The following is a 20,659-nucleotide window of genomic DNA, read 5'->3' on the forward strand; positions in this document are numbered from 1 at the left end:
TAGTGAAGTATAGAGAACTTAGCTGTAGGGTGACCAACATCCCTGTTTATCTAGGTCTGAGGGTTTTCCTGGGATGTGGGACTTTCAGTGCTAAAATATAAAGGTACCAGATAAAGGAGGATGACTCGGTCCCCTTTGGTTTCATTGATCAAAGCTCCCCAAGATGTCTGGGTACAAAGTCATCCTATGGCTGCTAAGATCTCCTGCCCAATCCTTTTATCAGCCTCCATGCAAACTTAATGATCTCTTGTCCCATTTCCTCCTGTAAAGGTTATTAGAAAACAAATAATAATAACAATAATCCATAGACAGCTCCACTCTCTGACAGCATGGCCAATTTAATAGGAGTCATCAAGACCTTATCTCAAAGAAACATGTAAGTGAACACATGAAAGTGAGAGATTTTGTAGACTGCAAGAAGATGCTCAGCCATCCTCAGTCCACACCATGTACACTAATATGGTATAGTAGATACAGTTCTGTATTTGCTTGTGTGTGTAACTTCAAGTCCTCATTCTTCTACATAGTAGCTCTGTGATATTAGGAGAGCCACCTAACCTCTTTAAGTTTGGGTCATCATGTTTTAGAAGTGAAGTAAAAGTAATATGAAGGGCACTTTACAAACTCTAAAATGCTATGAAATAGTATTATTACTATGTAGTGCATTCCTAAAGACTGACCACATAGTTAAATCACATTCTCTCCATTTATTAAGTGATTTATCTAATAATCATTTTTCTTTACCTCAATTAATACCTATGTGCAGCAAAAAGAAAAATGGTAGGTGATATGTACCCTGCAAATATGGACATGATGTCAACTTATACCAGGGAAGGATTCCAACTTGGCCAACTAAGCTTGGGTAATAAGTATCAGAAATTCACATTAGGCAGAGTAGGGGTGGATACAGAATTGGTGATGGGGAGGAGGTAGGGTTGTAGAAGGAAAAGCAACTTGCCATTATTCTGAATCTCTGCACTAGGAGGCAAAGGAAAGAAAATACACCAGAATTCCTAATAAGTGCATTTTCACTTTAAAGGGGAGCTGTTCACTCCCGTCTTTGTTAATGCTATCACATAATACCACAGAATGGGTGGCTTATAAACAACAAGCATTTATTTCTCACAGCTCTGGAGACTGGGAAATCTAAGACCAAGGTGCTGGCAGATTCAGTGCCTGGTGAGAGCTTGCTTCCTAGTACACAGACAGCTATCTTTTCACTGTAACCTCACATGCTAGAAGGGGCAAGGGAGCTCTCTGAGGCCTCTTTTAAAATGGTATTAACCCCAGTCATGAAGGCTCCACACTGAGGACCTAACCAGCTCCCAAAGGCCTCACCTCAAATTCCATCACATTGGATATTAGGGTTCAACATATGAATTTGGGGGGAACACATTCAGTCCATAGCATCCTCTCGAGCCACTCCATAGTCAGTTGTAGAAGGACCAGCTTGAATTGATATGCCCTTCCAAACCTGCATTCCATTTTCTCCTCCCTGCTCTGTGACCTTGTATGGATAACACTGATGGGTGCTCCGTCCTCTGGCGCCAGATGGGAACACCGACAGGGACTGGAAGGGAATTGAGATCAGGGCATAGTCCCCCCAGCTGAACCACTTTCTTGAATGATTGCCAAGGGGTTGACTATATCTCTCAACTGAAAGCCACAGCTCTTGCCAAGGTAGCCCTCCCCATGTGGCTCATTCCAGATTTCTTTGACTACTGGTTTAAGATGGTAACAACTCTTTGATGTTACCATCCAAAAGACATTATACTCTTAACTTGTGGTTTCCCTATATCCTGTTAGACCCTCATCAAATAATCCACTTTGAGAGAACCATTTGTCTCCAAAGGATTCAAGTACATAACGACACTTGTTTAGAGATACATGTTATGTATATATGTTTTTTTAATATGTAAGAATCATTATTTTCATTTATTTATAGTAACACTTCGTATGGATTATTTAATTGAAAGAGCGTACTTTTCTTGACTCTGCCTTCTTTATTTGTGGTAAGAATTAAGACGTACAAGCTCTAGTCACTCTGCAGAACAGACCCTTGACCAGTCTCCTGGACACATATTTTAATGAAGGCTAACGAAAGGCTCAGAAATGGAGTCTCCCACCCTGTGCTTTTCTGCTAAGATCTCCTGCCCAATCCTTTTATCAGTTTCCATGAAAACTTAATGATCTCTTGTCCCATTTCCTCCTGTAAAGGTTATTAGAAAACAAATAATAATAACAATAATCCACAGACCCTCTCCAGTTCCCTGAAGACTCCATCATTTCCTATGACTGTTGGTATCAAACCGATGTGGACTCACATCTCCACTTAGCCACCCACTGGCTCATACTACCAAACAAGTCCTTTCATGTTTTACATGAGAGTTTCTTTTTCTCTACATGAAGTTAAGATTCCTATTCATCCCATAGGGTGTTTTGATGATGAGAAGATACAATCCACAGAGGCCTTAGTATAGGTCCTGGTACCTGAAAGTTAACTGGGTGAACTCTTGGCATTAATACAATATAATTCCTGCCAGTTATTTTCACTGTGTTTTTTTAAAGCAAGAGACTTTGCAGCTGAATAACCAAAAGGACAATGACCCAGTCTTATTTGCAGCCAATGAAACAAGCAGCAAAGAAATCTTATTTCATCTCTTTTACTAGATAGTAAAACATCAATATTTGACATTTACATAGCACCTGCAGAATATAAAACAGCTGGGGTTGGTGTTTCATAAAGCAAACCTCAAAAGGGTCTACCTTCAGGACAGATCTCATTAAACTCAACGCAACGTGACAGGATACCCCCCTGAAAGGAATGGCAAGATTATACATTTTAACAGAGAAGCTGATCATAATAGAGCACAAGAAATTTTCTACCCCTTGCATAAAATTCTCTCACCCTATTACTTCTTCTGGAATACCACATGTAGGCCAGACCCACTTCCTTCAAGAAAGAAATCATCAGAATTTAAATGATCAGCAACATAAAGAGCCCATTGTATGGGCCAAAATATACAACGCGGCCCTTCTATTTGGAAAGATGACTGAAAAAGAAGGAAGAGGAGGAGGAGGAGGAGGAGGAGGAGGAGGAGGAGGAGACACACTTAACATCCCAGAGCTCTCTGCTTCCTGCATAGCTCACATAATCCTAACAACCCTGAAAAGTAGGCACTAGTATTCCCTCCAATTGATAGTCACAAAAAGTAATGCGTGGAAAGGCCACAAAAATGGTTCTTTGTTCAATAGCCAGTGAGCAGTAGAGGTGGGATGCCAACTCAGTTCTCTTTTTGCCAAGAGCTCCGTTTCTTCTCCACTGTGTTCTAATACTGAAGGGGTTCTGTGGAAGTATCTGAATAAAATTAATCCATTCAATAACCACTTATGATTTCCAGGACTTTTGCTACATGCCACATAACTATAATTAAATAAAATTTTGAATATTAAGAGACGTAAATTAAAGGTACAGAATGGAATTTCTACTGAATATTCCAGTTAATGATCATTACCTGTATTATGGGACATTTCTCCTAAACTTTACTGAGGTCAAAGTAAAGGAAACCACCAGAAAGAATCTAAAGGAGTATGAGAATGCTCTTGAATATCCAAATATTCAGAAGTGTTATTTAGATGAATCTTGGGTCTGATCCCCTGAAGTGTTTCTCTTTTTAATACGTTCTTAACAGAACAAACCATCATTATGTCAACTGGGTTCAATCACACCGACGATAAATGTAATTTAAATTTGAGACACATCCAAGTATGATTTCCTAACATGTAGATTTGAGGGGCAGAAAATAAAACCAATTCTCCCTTTCAGAGGAAAGGGAAGATTATGAGTATCTACTGCATGCAATTACTTACACATTTTATATTGTTTGGTTATCAAAACAAGCCAGTGAAGTCAGAATTACTATCCCCAGAAGTAGAAACTGAGGCAGGGTAAGAGGAAAAGATTTTTCCCCACAACACATGACTCATAAATAACTGAGCCAGTTTTTCAGTTTCTGGCCTCTCAAACTCCAAAGCTCATAATAATCTCTCAAGGCCAGGAAAATACGAATAGTGTTCTAAGGTTTGAAGGATGATTTTAATATTTTTAAAATTCTTTTTCTTTCTTATATTTTCCAGTTTCTAAGGAGATGAAAGATCAATGATAGGTATCATAAAAACTGCCAGTTTCTTTCATTTAGGATAATTACAGCATTTCCTGAGGGTAGTGAAGTCCTGTTAGGTTTGGGAAAATTCATCAATGTGCTTTTAGATTATGGAAACCTAACATGGAGTTGCGAAGTGTAGAAGCTAAACTTATCCACCTAATAAAGCAAACTGGAGTTTTACTTGCATGGAGATATTCTGTTATTGTTTTCTTGTTTTCTCTGCATTTTAAGTGGAGAGAGAGGCAGAAAAAGAGAGAACTTGGGATCACTGATTTGACACTTGGAGAGAGAGGAGTCCGAAGTTTGAGATGAGTAGGCCTGGGGCAACGATGGCCTGCATGACTACATGAGGGAATGGGACTTGCACTTTGGAAGAGATGATACATAATACTGACATTTAAGTTTTTTCTCTTTTGTTAAGTTCTTACGCCATCCTCAAATTCATAAGCAAGTCGATCACACATATCAGACGTGCTTCACAAGCTCTGGCCACACACAGAACAGGTCAGCAAGTTCTAATACCTGAAACTTACCAGGTGCTCACGCTGTGCTGATCACTGTCCTCAGCTACGATGTACGTTACCTAAGCATACGTGAATACATACAACATATTTCTCACAACAAACATAGAAGGTAGGTGCTTTTATTATGTCCACGTTTTTTCCTGTGGAAACTAAGGGCCAAAGAGACTGCATGCTTTGACTGTGGTTTCATAGCTAGAAAAGAGCTGAGCTGGAATTTGAACCTGAACCTTCACTGTTAACCACTTTCACTGACAGTCATGCAGCGATCCCCACGCTTCCCTTACCAGAGCCACCACGCTGGTAAAGTAGCATATTAAGAAAAAGTACGTTTGCAGTTTTCCACAATGCACATCAATCCAGAGATCAAGTGGTTAGTGGTAGGTCACCAGGTGAGAGTGGAAAAGCTCTCTGTGCCATGATTAGACACAAAAACTCTCCTCCACAAACAGTCTAAAGGAAGTATGAGGTGTTTGGGGTGTAATGCAGTATACAGGGTTAACAAGCAACCTCTGCCAGAGTTAACAGAAGGATAGTTAAACTGTTTTCCATTTCTCTCATTTATTTTTCAAAGCATCTTGGCTGATCTTGCCCAAAGAATCTCAGACCATTTCTAGCTGATTGGGGCACATGGCAGTGCTTTCTGCCCACAAATGTCATCTAATCAAACAGACCCCAAATCAGGGCTATGGCCAAAAAGAATCCTATTGATAGAGAGCTCTGGAAAAATTTCAGTGTTTGCCAACTTTGATTTGAGCATTTGCCAACCTCTTATTCAATTAATCTCTTTCAATATTTTCTACTTCAGTCTTTTTCTCTCATTCTTATCCTATCTGTATAGATAGTATCCTGAATTCCAGGAGTCCTGCAATCCAAGTATTGTAATGTTACAAAAGTATAAGGTATGTTCATCTTGCTACCAATACTTGCCATGAATATCTTGTGATTTAAAAAATATGTATTTTAGAACAGGCATTGAAAAAGTCAGAAACTTCTGGAATCAGTAAATTGGGACAGATGGAAGGAAGCAAATGATTAGCAGACAGACAATGAGGAAAAAGTCAAGTGCCCATGGGCTCACTCTTGAACTGAGTGTGGGCTTTAAGGAATGGGAACAGGTCAACTGACCTAAAGGCACAAGACTTGATGTACAATTGGAGAATTTTGCACCATTTGATTTGCCTATTTTTTCAATCCCTGATAATGAGAGTTTCATTTTGTTTCTTAAAATGTTACATTTGCATATTGTGGCCAGTACAGTTCCAGAAGCAAGATGGCTTCAGGTACTCAAGAAATGGCTCAAGATTGTGGACACCCTGTAAGGTAAATAGAGACACATTGTGACATAAACCTCTCAAACCCAAGGTTTGCACCTGCGTTCCCCCAATTTGATCTATGAACTGGTTAGCCTATTTTAACAGCAGGATTCTTCTCACACAGATCTGCTAAATCTGTTATGTTAATAGTGTCTAGTTAGTCCCAGCTCTTCCCAATACTTAGCCACTTCATACCCTATAAGCCTGTCCCCCTTATGCTTGGAACAGGTAGAAACTTTGGAAACACTGCCTTACAAAAACCAGAACTGGCTTTTTAAGAACATTCTTGGGTAGGCTGAATAACACATCTTTTTCCATGTGTCCAACACCATCTGGAAGCATTTTATTTTTCATGAAAACTACAGGTCACCTGATTATTCTATGGTTCACTGTTCTCGAAAATGTTTCCTAAATAAAAATAACTAACAAAAACCCTCAAAAATACAAGAACAGAACATTTCAATACAGTCCTTTATTAGCATGATTTCAGTGGCCAAGAATTTAGAGATCAGCTCCCAAATAAATCAATGTAGGAATGACATATTTGGACCACAGGGTATTGTGGGGAAGTTGGGGTTCCTATGGCCAGGATCCTCACTGAACTTAAACCACCAGATGATGTAACTGGCCTGTTGCTAGGCTACCGCTTCCACACCTTTAGGCAATAAGCTATTATTGTGCTATATAGAGGGCTCGGCCCAGTGCTCTGGGTGGAGGCAGAGATGCTAGTGCTCGACGTACTGCCGGGAGAACAAGCCGGGTAATAAACCCTTTCACCCCAAAGAATGTTTTGCTATCAATTTCTTTGGTCACATTGAATCCATAGCAAATTTGCCCCGGGCTGAAACCCACTGACAAGACAGCATTTAAATATTAATTGACAATATGGCAAAGATTAAAAGAGAATACTTCTAAAAAAGTTCCTAGAGCTATTACCACACTCAAATCTAATAACGTAAAATTCATGTTTAAATACACTGTAAAATGCTAAAGTTCTTTATTACCTCTAAATTTACAAAAAACTATGCCGACAGGATTTTTACTCAATGGATTTTGGTTTATTCTACTGAAGAAAGTAGGAGCAATTCCTTAATTTTTCACTGGTTAAAAAGGATATACATGGACTACGAAGGAATTTTAAAAATTGATAACCAACACTGTTCAAAAACGGAAATAGTTTCCTGAGAGGGAAGAGACAAAGTATGGAATTACTTTCTAGAGCAGATCCTCAAATCTCAAAAGCCTCTGAAAGCCAGAATTAAATGTGTGAAACAGGAAGATGTTAGCAATGTGGAGAGATGGAGGCACAGAGACTGGAGAGTGTATTCTCCATTTAGTGAAATTCAGAATTACAGCATTTAAACATCATGGTGGAATTAAATGGAGGTCTACTGTATCTTGAGTATCAGCAATATTTGATGAACATCAAGGACTTGATGGACTTCACTGTGCTGCAGTAGAAATAGTTATCAGGCACCATGCAAAGTCCTCAAATATTTTCTATCATTTAATCTTTCCCTGAGGCAGGCATGATTATTCCCATTTCACAAATAGGAAACTGAGGCTGTAGTATAGGGCCAAGGGTGATTCCTGGCACATGGTAGGCACCAAAATGTGTTGAAAGTCCAAGTGAACAACAACGCCTTTCCCTTCTACATTTTATGCTGTGTTGTGCAGATGAGACTGTGAAAGCTTCCTTTTCCTTTGCTTGTTGGGTTCATACAGGTTTTATCAGTAGGGGACACTAGGGGGAGCTGGACGGGGGAAGAGGGGAGAGCACCTCCTCCTTGAGCTTGCCATCCCATTCAACCCTTCTCTCAACAGCAGCAGCCCCAAATCTGTGAGGCCTCTCCTCCAAGCCCTTGAGGAATAAACATCAGCCAGGTGGCACCCCTCCCCAGAGGCCTGAGTCCTTAGCTCCGCAGGGACTCCTGTGAGCTCCTGAGTGCAAGTGGTACCAACCAGTTATCTTCCTCTCCCCAGAGATGGAGATACTGGCTCTGAAAGACCCGGCATTTGAGTTTCTAGGTTCTGAAAACCCCAACCTCTTCCCTTTTTCTCCTAGCCAGGGATGGAAGCTGCTTCTTATGTGACCTCAGAGTTTCCTTTTTTGCTGTTGCAGACTCCCAATTCCCAATATTCTTCCCATCAAAATACCTAATGTAATTTTCTGGTTCTGATTCCTGACTGGAATATGACTGATACAGGATACCTACCTTATAGGGCTGTTTTGGAGATTAATTTATACCTGGCTCATTGTAGTTACTCATTACCTATTGATTGACTTCTCATTTAGAGCAAACCATAGCATTGCCTCCCTTTCTCAGGTTAGTATCTTGACATATTTGATAAGCACACCTTCCATGCTTTCATCCAAGATAATGCCAGTGATGTCAAACAGAACAAGGCTAAGGATGGAACCCTGTTTCACATCACTAGAACCCATCTTCAAAAGTGGCTTCATTCTTTCAATCATCATTCATTAGGTATGTTGACATCTCTCTACAATGGGCATGCATTATTTTCATCACTGGATTATAAAGGAATATTCTCATTTTGGGAAAAAAAGAAAACATTGAGTGTTTTAAACAAGCTTTGGCTATAACACAAAGAGCTGAAAAGAGCAATAATTTGGGAAACTTAATCTCAGCTCCTCTGCTAATTAATGTGTGCCTACAGGCAGGTCACTGAACTGCTCTGCTTTCCGGATCCCTTAAAAGTAATTAATATGAGGAACTTGAACCAGGCAATGTTCAGGATTTCTTTAAGTTTTCTTACTCTAAATAGAAGAAATAATGTTACCTCTCCATGTTTCATATCACTAAGATATTTCTGACAATGAAATGATTATAAGCTGACTGAATTTCCAACAGCAAGAAGCTGAAAGTGCGGAACCAATGTTTCTCCTTTAAGCAGATGTGCAGCTAGTAATATCAAACCCAGAAAAAAATCCAAGTGAAATGAATTTCTCAAACATGTCACTGTTACTTTGAGCCTAAGCAAAAGGGAAGCTAGCCCAAATTATAATTGTAAGGAAGCTACCCATGCCTTCTTACCATGAAAAAAGCCCTCTGTAATAATGGCAAGGCTAGTGTTATGATGTGATCCTAACAATTTCAATTATGTGGAAGTAGAGTACGTGTTAAACTTGCCAAACAGAACATCAAGTTCAGCAAACAATTCTTTGTGGCCCCCAAATTGCCACTGTGGAATACAGCATCCCCCCACCAGGGACTTCAAACAGTGTAGCGGCTGACATTCCTCTCCTACGTGTTTACAAAGAAATGACCACAACCACCGAAGCCACAGAATTCTTTGCAGCTTCTCTACTGTCCAGATAAAAATCCTTATGCCACAGTAGTAAAGTGACAGGAGCCTGAATTATCTGCAGAAAAGCTGAGATCAGAGAACACAGTTATTTAACTCTCATGATTATCTCTATAATAAAACTTTTCCCTGTTCTTTCCCCCCTCTTCTCTACCTTTGTTCCCTCCTTCCTTTCCGCCTTCTTACCTCTTTTACTTCCTTCTTTTCTTTTTTCCTTTATTTCTTCCTACCTTCCTGCCTTTATATTTGGCCCCTGTATTTATTAGGCTATTACAGCACTAAGCTCTAGCAGTACAGAGTTGAAAACTGTAGCTCCTAAATACAGACAGCTCTAGTCCAGGAGAGTACAAATAAAATCACATACCATAGAATTGAGCAATATTTACTGTAATAAAGATATACATGCGATTCTGTCAGGGTACAAAGCAACTCAGTTGGGATGTTAATGTCACAAAAAGGGGATGCTTGATATGAGCCCTGAAAAGTATGAATTAAATGACAGGACTGAGGAAGAAAGGACCCTCTACACAGCATGAGTAGGATGTGAATAGCCAACCAAATGAGAAGAAGCCCGGCTGCAAAACAGATGGACGAAGCAGAGCACTGTGGCTGAGGTCGAAGGTGTGAAGGAGACAGCAGAGACAAGATCACGCAGCAAACGTATGTGACACTGATGACTGCATCTACGCTGTACGTAGAGAGATCTTTCGAGGAAGGACTACATGGTCAGACTGACATTTTAGAAAATCTATTTTGGATCAGTGTGGAGAATAAATTAGAGCAGATGATGCTGGAAAAGGAGAAAAGAGGTTGGAGACGATTGCAGTGTTTCAGGGAAAATCCAGGAAACTTGGGTGACAACTGCAGCAATGGGGGTAGACAGGAGAGGACAGGGACAAGACACTGAAGACATGGAATTGGATGAGAGTATAGCAGAGTGACAAGAGAAAGAGAAAGAGGGCTCTAGGATTACTCCTAAGACTTTATGTCATTGCTATTTATTTTTACGTGTCAATCGTACATGCCCAGAGGAAGAATTGGGTCCTAAATTTTGCGGAAAAAACTCTGACTAAATTTTTCTCTCCCATTTCTAATTGTGGCACCTGAAATTCTGTCAACATGGAGATTTATTCATGTTGTTTCCATGGTGTACTGTTCTATAGCAATCCCAAGTTACTGTGCACATTACCCCAGCTAGGATAACAGCACAAGCCCATTTTTCTTCCATTATTCTTAATTCTACAGAGAAGTACTCCTAAGAAAATAAGATTTTCTTTCAGAGGATTGTTGGGCACAATATTCACCTGCTATGTCTGTTTTAATATAGAAATACTATTTTAATGACTGCTTTTTCACCAGCACCTGAGAATAACGTATGCTGTACGACTATGTGTCAAGGGCATGCTCTGGCTTTTTGTAGCTCCAATATTACCACATATCCATAAGGATAAGGACGCCCATTTGATATGCACAGCCTCAAGTGCTTCTCAGGAGAGGCTCTCTGTATTATGAAGGACGACTTCAGCTAGATAAGCTAGATACAAATTGATTAGAGGGAGGAATCATAGATATTAGTGGTCTAGCAGTAGAAAATACAGATGAAAGGGAGGGAGGAGATAGAAGGATATTTAATTCAATCTTCTCCTTAAGGATCTTTCCATATGCTTAGCATATAATTAAAACACAGGAAGGATGTTCAGGCTAGACATGTGCATTGGGAGGCATCAGGAAACTGCATGAAGAGAGGAAAAGAAATAGGGCAAGAATGAACTCCTGAAATGCTCCAACACTTGAGGGGAAAACATAAGAGCCTTTAAAATAAGCCAGAAATGTCAAGAGAGTAGAGAATCTTTTCAATAGCGTAGTCAGATGAGGCCGCATTAAGGAGGTGAACATTGAATAAAGACCTAAAGAATTTAAAGAGTTAGCCATGTGAGTATCTGAGAGAAGGCTATTCCAGGCCTAAGAAACATACCATACAAAGCCCCTGGAAAATGCCAAAAAAGTTTGCAGGACTACAAGGTCAGTGCAGTTGGGATGGAGTGGGAACGTGGGGGACTGAGAGAAATAAGGTCAAAGAAGTGATAGTAAAGGGTCATGTAGATGCTTACAGGCCATTGTCTTATCTCTGGCTTTCACTCTGAGTGAACTGGGATGCCAGGGCAGAGTTTTAAGCAGAGGAATGAAACCAGAGGCTACAGGGCAGGCAAAAGCAGACACAGGGTTACCAGTGAGAACCCGACTAAGGCAGGAGGTAAGGCTGGCTCAAAGTAGGGTAGTAAGAATGGAGGAGTTAAGAACTGGTTGAATTGTTAACATATTTTAAAGGTAGAGCCAATAGGATCACCTTGTAAATTATATGCAGGTGTAACAGAAAGATAACAGTCAAGGATTCAAGTGGTTTTAGCCAGAGAAACTTGAAAAATGGAATGACCATCATCTGAGATGGAAAAGGCTACAGGGAGGAGCAGATTTTAGAGGGAAGTACAGAATTCTGTTTTGGATACATTAAGATTGAGATAAACCCTAGATATTCAAAAGGACATTTCAGGAGGGTGGCTGTAATATGAGTCTGGTGTTTGTGAGACAGACCAAGCCTGGAGCTATAAACTTGGGAGTCAGAGGCTATTGAAGGTACTTAAGCCATGAGACTAGCTTAGACCAATAACACAGCAAGAATAGATGAGAGAGGAGGACTACTAAGCCAGAATGAAGACATAGAAAGGCGGAAAACCAAGAAAACATGGAACTCTATAGGCTGAATGTACAAAGTATATGTAGAAGGAGAGAAGGAATGATTTTCAATATGTAAGATGCTATCAAGACATCAGGCTGTGGCCTGAAAATTGACAACTGGATTTTACAACATGGAAGTAATTAGCGAACCTGACAAAAGAAGTTTCACTGGAATGGTGGTGATGAGAATCTCACTGGAAACAACTCTTTCAAGGAATGTTTATATAAATGGGCATAAAGAAACTGAACGTGTTTACAGGGCAAATATGGTAAACAGAAATTTGTTCATATTTTAGGATAGGGTAAATGAATGGGAATGAATGAATGTGGAGGAATGAATGGTAAGTGAAACAGAGATAGTGATGTTAGAAGACATTCCTAAGAAGCTTAATCTACAGGGAATGGAAAGTTCTAGGATCAAAAGACCCTGAATAGCCAGAGCAATCCTGAGAAGAAACAATAAAACTGGAAGGATTATGCTTCCCAATGTCAAATTCTACTACAAAGCAACAGTAACCGAGAAACTTTGAGACTGGCACAAGAACAGATCCATAGATCAATGGAACAGAATAGAGAGCCCAGATATAAACCCAAGCATATATGATCAATTAATATATGATAAAGGAGCCATGGATATACACTGGAGAAATTACAGCCTCTTCAACAACTGGTGTTGGCAAAACTGGACAGCTATATATAAGAGAATGAAACCGGATTACTGCCTAACTCCATACACAAAAGTAAACTCAAAATAGATCAAAGACCTAAATGTAAGTCATGAAGCCATAAAACTCTTAGAAGAAAACATAGGCAAAGAATGCTCATAAACATGAGCAACTTTCTCCTGAACACATATCCTGAGGGCAAGGGAAAAAAAGCAAAAATGAACAAATGGGACTACATTAAACTAAAAAGCTTCTGTACAGCAAAGGACACCATCACTAGAACAAAAAGGCATCCTGCAGTATGAGAGAATATATTTGTAAGCAACTATTTGACAAGGGGTTAACATTCATAATATATAAAGAGCTCACATGCCTCAAAACCCAAAAAGCAAATAACCCAATTAAAAGATGGGCAGAAGTTCTGAACAGATACTTCTCCAAAGAAGAAATTCAGATGGCTAGCAGACACATGAAAAAATGCTATACATCGATAATTATCAGGGAAGTGCAAATTAAAACCACAATTAGATATCACCTCACACCAGTTAGGGTGCCCAACATTCAAAAGACAAGAAACAACAAATGCTGGCAAGGATGTGGAGAAAGGGGCACAACATTGTTGGTGGGACTGTAAACTAGTTCAGCCATTGTGGAAAGCAACCTGGAGGTTCCTCAGAAAACTAAAAATAGAAATACCATTTTACACAGGAATTCCACTCCTAGGAATTTACCCAAAGAAAACAAGATCCCAGATTCAAAAAGACATATGCACCCCTATGTTTATCACAGCACTATTTATAATAGCCAAGATATGGAAGCAACCTAAGTGTCCATCAGTAGATGAATGGATAAAGAAGAGGTGGTACATATACACAATGGAATACTATTCAGCCATAAGAAGAAGACAAAGCCTACCATTTGCAAAAACATGGATGGAGTTAGAGGGTATTATGCTCAGGGAAATAAGCCAAGCAGAGAAAGACAAGTGCCAAATGATTTCCCTCATTTGTGGAGTATAACAATGAAGCAAAACTGAAGAAGCAGAACAGCAGCAGACTCACAGACTCCAAGAATAGACCAGTGGTTACCTAAGGGAAGGGGTGGGTGAGGATGGGTAGGGAGGGAGGCAGATGGGGATTAAAAGGTATTATGATCAACACACATAATGTAGGGGGGTCAAGGAGAAGGCAGTATAACACGGAGAAGTAGTGACTCTTTACATCTTACTACACTGATGGACAGTGCCTGCGATGGGGTGGCAGCGGCACTTGATAATAGGTGTGAATGTAGTAACCACAATGCTGCTCCTGTGAAACTTTCATAAAATTGAATATCAGTGACTTATTAATAAAAGAACTGCGGAGAGTAAAAGAATGCATTAGGATCAGAATCAAGGGAAGGTTTATGAAATTATTGTTGGGATAAGATAAGCTAGAGTACAGGGGGCAAGAGCCAGTAGAATTAAAATGACTTATTATATAGAAGAAAAAGAAATCAGGTACAGAGCTAGTCCCAAAGGACATGAGTGGAGATAGGATAAGATTATAAATGTAAACTGGATCCATGCACACAGGATATTTCCTTGTCTGATGCTGGGTGATAAAGATGACATGAAATTTTAAGTAAGGAGATCAAAGTGAGGATTTGTGCATCTTTGTGGTGGTGTAGAAGGTGAGGACATCTAAGGAAGGGAGTGCAAGTGCTAAGTTTAGGAAAGAAGTGAACTTTAGAACATTTGCGGAGGGAAAGAAATGGAGCATGACTAAGGATAGTGAAATGATGGACTCACTGGCTGAGATGAATGTTTGGGAGAAGTTGAAAAAGCATACATTTAGAGTGGCACCAATTCATGTCATATAGTGATTTCTTCTCCTGCAGTTTTCTTTCTGGCCCAGTTGGAGGAGGTGAGAAGGCAGATGGTGGGTTGATCTAGGGTCCTACTTTGCAAACCAGGTGCTTTAGAAATAAAAGAGTGCAAGAGTTGGCATTCAAGCTGTGTCAATGATTAACCATGAAGTCTAGGCTGACTAGTAAAGTAACTGAAGGCAGGAGGGGACAGACAGAGAAACAAATGGAAAGACAAGGAATAGTTGGTTGAGGTGGAAGAACATGTAGCTGTGAAAGCTGGAAGAGACTGGTGTGGACTGATTCCTGATGACGATATGGTAAGTGGAATATTGGGTAAGTAAAGATGCCTTAGAATAGAGCTGGATGGGTCATTTGCACTGATTCTTCAGCCCTGAGAATATCAGAAGTATATGTGGTAGAGAAGGAAATTGTGGCCCAAATATTAAAGTCTTGCTTTTTACTTGATACATCCCAAGTCAGCCATGATCCACTATAGCATCTATGGAGTTCAATAAAGGCTTATTGAATATCTACTGCTAAGAGTACACTGATCCCCCTTTGATGTGCTAATAATTTAAGTACTTCCCTAAGCACCTAACCTATCACTAACACAAGAGTTAGGAACAGGAGGGAAGAGAGTCTGTCAACCATTCCCATTGGTATTGTTCCTTAATGAACTGCCCCTAAACTGTTTGACATGGAACAACCATTTTATTAACTTCAAGCTTCCTAAGGTCAGGAATTCAGAGAGGGTTCCACCATCTCTGGGGTCTCAGTTGAAGACACTCAAGGCCAGGGATGACCGGACAACTGGGGCAGGAATTATCAGGAGGTATCGTAATTCACATCCCTGGTGGCTGATGCTGTCAAGTGGGACCACAGCTGGGGCTGTCAGCTGGGGCACCTACAAGTGGACTCTCTTGCTTGAGCTTCCTTACAGCACGTGGCCTTAGGGTGGTGGACTTTTTCTACAGACTGTTTCACGGTTCCAAAGGTGAGTGCTCCAAGACAACCATGTGGAAACTATAGCTTTCTCTGACCTAGCTTTGGGAGTTACACAGTGTCATTTGTGGTACATTTTGCTAGGACAAGTGAGTCACTTAGGTCAGCCCAAATTGAAAGGAAGGGGACACAGACCTTGTCTCTCAAATGTAGAAGTGCAAACATGTTTCAGAACTTCTAAGAGGCATTCATGTGGATTGCTTAACCCTGCTCCCAAATCTAGTGCTTATTGTGGCTGAGCCCTGCTACAAATGACCCTTGATCCAAGTATATGATGTTCTAGAAAAGGCAAAACTATGATGACAGTAAAACAAGCAGGGGTTGCCAGAGGTTGAGAAGGGAGGACGAATAGGTGGAACATTGGATTTTTAGGGCAACGAAAATAACATTGTTTGATGCTATAATGGTGGCTACATGTCATTATGCATTTAACCAAACCTATATAAGGTACATGAAGAGTTATTAATGTAAACTATGGATTTTGGATGATTATAATGTGTCAATAAAAGTTACACAAGGGTAACAAACGTACACTTTTGGTGAAGGACGTTGGTAATGGGGGAGGCTATGCATTGGTGGAAGCTCTGGGTTTAAGGGAAATCTCTGTACCTTTTGATTTTTTTGGTGAACCTAAAAGTACTCTAAAAAAAATCAAGTCTTATAAAAAAACTAAAGCATGCTAGAAACTGTGCATAAGTTAAATGTTAAGAAGGCAAACTCTTCCTCTAGTCTCTTTATTATATTGCTGATTTCCTAAGTTTCTACTCTATTTGCTTAAATGTTCTCACCCTCATAAAGTGTGTTTGGGTACATATTACTAATTCTCCTCATAACTGAAAAACCATCAATTATATGCTGTCCAGATTCATAAAAACCACTAGCAAAACCACAGTTCTTTATAGGAAAAATTGCTCATCCAGAGTTTACTCCAACAACGGTGGGGGTAAACAATACAGACTCGTTTTTCCCAATCTTTTTCAATGCATATGACCTCTTGGCATATTTCAAGCTCATGTTATTTCAGTTGTCCGAGTAATACCTTTTGTTTGTTTAAGAATTGCCAAATGTTTATCACTAAGCATAGGTTACTATGTTGAGTGAATATGCATTATTTTTATGCTGATCTAATTTAAAAATAGAACAAATAAGAAAATGATAATCGTTTGAAGAAAGAAAGCTCATTTAAACATCAGATCTTATTTTGCAGTGGTATTTACATTTTATGGGAGAACTGAATCAACTACTCCTTATTTAAAAAAATATCCAATTAGAACATAGAATGTCCACTATATTCTGAGATTTGCAAGTGGCCAGTGAGTTCAGTGAAACCAATGCGTTGAGGCATTCAATCTTTCTTCATGGTTAACTGTCTCTCCAACTAGGATGCAGGTTGCGTGGAGCTGCAACTATTCAGTAATTTGTTCATAGTACTTTCCCTGCATATCATGAAGCTGGGTCTCATTGGCCCTCAGTAAACACCTACTTACTGACTGTGAATGATCAAATAAATGGGAGACTACCAACTTCCACAAATACAAAAAACAATCAGCTATGCAGGCAGGAGGAGAGAGGTCAGAGGCAAATGGACCTGGGTTTCAATCTTGTTTTGGCCATTTACTAATTTGGTGAGCAGGTATGAGCTACTTACACACTGAATGTCCATCTCCTTATCTGTAAACAGTGTTAATACCTACTCTCCAACCTTGTGAAGGGAATACCAACAATGCCATATGGAGATTTGGGTTGTTTTTTCTTTCCAGAATACATTTGCACCTTGTTGGGGTGATAGGACTTAACTTGCCCCATTAGGTAAGGTCATCACGTACTGATAATCAAGGTACCATCTTGCTGGGCAGTGGGTGTTGTGCCACGCTGTCTAGGCCCATCAGACTTTCTTCTTGGAATTGGAATTTCAAAACCAGTGACAAAAACAGACTGAAAATAAGGTTGGCGATGACTTCCTGATCATGATCCCTGAGATAATTCATCATTTCCTGTGACTTACAAGGTAAGAACTTCATAAAGGACAGGAGTTTCACTGATTCCTGTCCTTTCTGACACCTGGTTCTTTAGCTTGCTCTTCAATCCTATGATTCATTTCATAAGACTGAACTTCTAAGTTTTCTTTTTGCTTATGTTTGCCATAGGATGGTTTTTGTGCTTTCAACCAAAGATTCCTGAACAACACATGTGTTCAGTGATTGGGTAAATTATTACACTGTCCAACAATTATTACCACGGGTGTACGCCACTTAGAGCCCAAAGTCACACACAGAATAGATGGTCTGGTGTAATTTGCAATTCGTATTTTCTTCCTTTATATCTATACTGGGGTAATTTTGCATTTCAAGGGAACATTTGGCAATGCTGGGGACACTTTTCGTTGTTACAGCTGGGGAGCAGCTATGTGGGCATCTAGGAGGTAGAGACCAGGGACGCTACTGAACCCTCTACAGAGCACAGGACAGGCCCCACAACCAAGAATGAACTGGATTTAAATGTCAATAGGGCCAAGATTAAGAAACACTGCTTTAGAGGAAGCAGGACAGCACATTCTAATTTCCAAGGATTAAGTAACATTATTTAGAGTAATTAATCCTTGTGTTTAGAATCTGTTGATTTCCTCCTGGAGAAAAAAAAAATCAATCAAGACAGTGACTGCCACAAAAGTTATGAAGATTTTAGATTCTTTCTCAGCACTGTGCCTACTGTATCTGATCTATGTGCATAAGCCATTTGTTGTCCTGGGTCTTTGATTATTCCTTTGAAACTCATATTATTCACCTGTGTCCTTCCTCCTTGGCTCTCTCTATGACTTCAATTTCTTTGATTGAAGAAATCGCTCATTCCTGAATGTACTACCACATCTCTAACAAGTCTCTGGCATTAATTGTTCTCCTTTTGGGAATAACTAATCAACAAAATCAGGACATATAAATGCTCCCTAGAAAAAGGCAGGACAAGCAGGGGGTGGGGAGGGTGCGGTGTTTCAGGGAAAACCAATTAGAGGTTTTGCCAACCAAATGTTCTTTTACATTCCAAATAATCTGTTTCCTATTTCCCTGTCTTTGTAACTGTACAGCCCATCAGCAATACATGGTTTTGATAATGATGATGATGATGTGAACTTCAAGACAGGTTACAAAGTGAAGAAAAAAATCAGAGGAAAAAATAGGACCTTTGCTTTGGGGGTTGATTTGGCTTGTATGATGGAGAAGCTCAGTTCATTCAGCTGGTGGTTGGTAACTAAGGACCTTTATTAAAGATGAGCCTCAGACACAAATCGCAGTTCTTGCAGGAGAGAGAAAAAGGTTTTGTATTATGGGTCCTCTTACCTGAGGATTTAAAGGAAAATAAATTACTGTGCTATCTGGCAAGCTATGGTAATTACATGACTGAGAGTTCATTAAGGGCTGTCCCTAGTGGGTTTCACAAATCTGACAGTTTTAAACGGTCCATTGAATAGAGAAACACCAAATGAAATGGTGGGATGAAAATAGCTTTAAATAATTTCCCAATGCCAAGGACACCTCCCATTGAGTATTTTCATTACCAGGATGTCTACTACCTTGACTCTCTTTAAAGTACAACTATAAACTCATTTTAATTACCTCAAAAAAATGTCTGGACTTAGCGAAATGTTTGGGTATTTTTTAAGCTAACTATATTCAAATAAACATGTATTTTAACTAAAATGATCTTTCCCTGCCACAAATCCAAGAATGTAAGAAAGCAGTTCCATTTTGTCACTGTGAATGACAACAGACAATGAGAAATGAACATTTTCGGGAGACGAGAGCTCATTAGAGCTACTTAACCTGCATTAATATGGGAATTATTGAAACAGCTCTCTTAACCTGCAATAATGTGGGGATTATAAGAAACAGCTACAGCATTTGTATGTAGTGGCTTTCTCAACGAGGTATAGTGGAAAGAGGACAGTGGATCTAACCTGTATCACCTCTAACTGCCACTCACTAGTTATTTGATCTTGGGAAGTTACTGAAGCTCTCTGGACCTCAGTTTCCTCATCTGTAAAACAGGAACAGTCATATGCAAGTAATAATGCCTATCCTATTTTCTGCCTATGGTTGCTGGTACATTCAAAAAGGAATATTATGTTTGTGAAGACACTTTTAAAAGCTGTGTGAAGGTAAATTGATGTAATAATAATAATAATAGCCATGAAGGAAAGAGGACATACCTAGACACATGGTTAATTCATGTTTTCACTGAATCATATTTCAGCTCCTATAGCCCAACTACTTACTCTCTGATGAGAACTATATGAGTCTAATCATTGTTTTGTGAGTGTGCAGATTGAATGAGCAAATTATCATTGGCATGCTACAATTTTCAGTGGTTGCTTTCTATTATATCATGAGTTTTCAAAATCAAATCCTAGAATTAAATCCCAAATCTGTCACATACTAGATACAGAACATGGCATAAATCAATTAAGCTCTCATTTCCTTATATGTACATGGTATATAAAATGTAGAAAATATTGTGGGAAGGATCAAATGCTAGCAAAATAGTGAACACTGAATTTATGTTAGCATTTTGCAGAGATACTTACTACCCATACACTCAGAATTAGCTCTAATTCTATTTCTTCAACTTCCCAGTACAGACATAGTCGAAATTCCATAATGCTATGAATGGACAATAATCAAACAATGAATAATATTGATCACTGTCTCCAGGCTACTAAAAATAAAACAGCAATAAATAAATGAACTTTCTTACTGAATTCTAATATTTGTCTTGGTTGATTGCTTTCCATTTAAAATTCCTATCCAACTAGAATTTGGGTTCTACTACCAGAATTCACAGTTAATTGAGCTTGTAGTAATAGTAAGCAAATACCAAAAAATTCTTTAGCAAGAAAAACAAAAGCCACAAATGCCCATCGCAGTCGAATATAATCCAAGCATTGTTCCTTGATATCTTGCAGAATCAGACTAAACATAACAGCTGAGGCTCAAAAAACCCACTTTCTCCATGGAAAGATCTATTTTAGTTGGGCTTGGGTTTTTACTGCACAATATTGGCTTTCTTTTACTGACCACTTGCTC

General features: G+C 39.4%; 1 protein-coding gene across 1 annotated transcript in view; it reads right to left on the minus strand.

The window, feature by feature from the left end:
• LOC140848017 (serine/threonine-protein kinase TAO1-like) overlaps positions 1-20,659 on the minus strand; it is a 61,095-nt gene that overhangs the window by 38,890 nt on the left and 1,546 nt on the right. The gene's annotated exons all lie outside the window — the stretch shown is intronic.

This window comes from Manis javanica, chromosome 2 (genome assembly GCF_040802235.1).
Source record: "Manis javanica isolate MJ-LG chromosome 2, MJ_LKY, whole genome shotgun sequence".
In the NCBI taxonomy this organism is placed as follows: domain Eukaryota; kingdom Metazoa; phylum Chordata; class Mammalia; order Pholidota; family Manidae; genus Manis; species Manis javanica.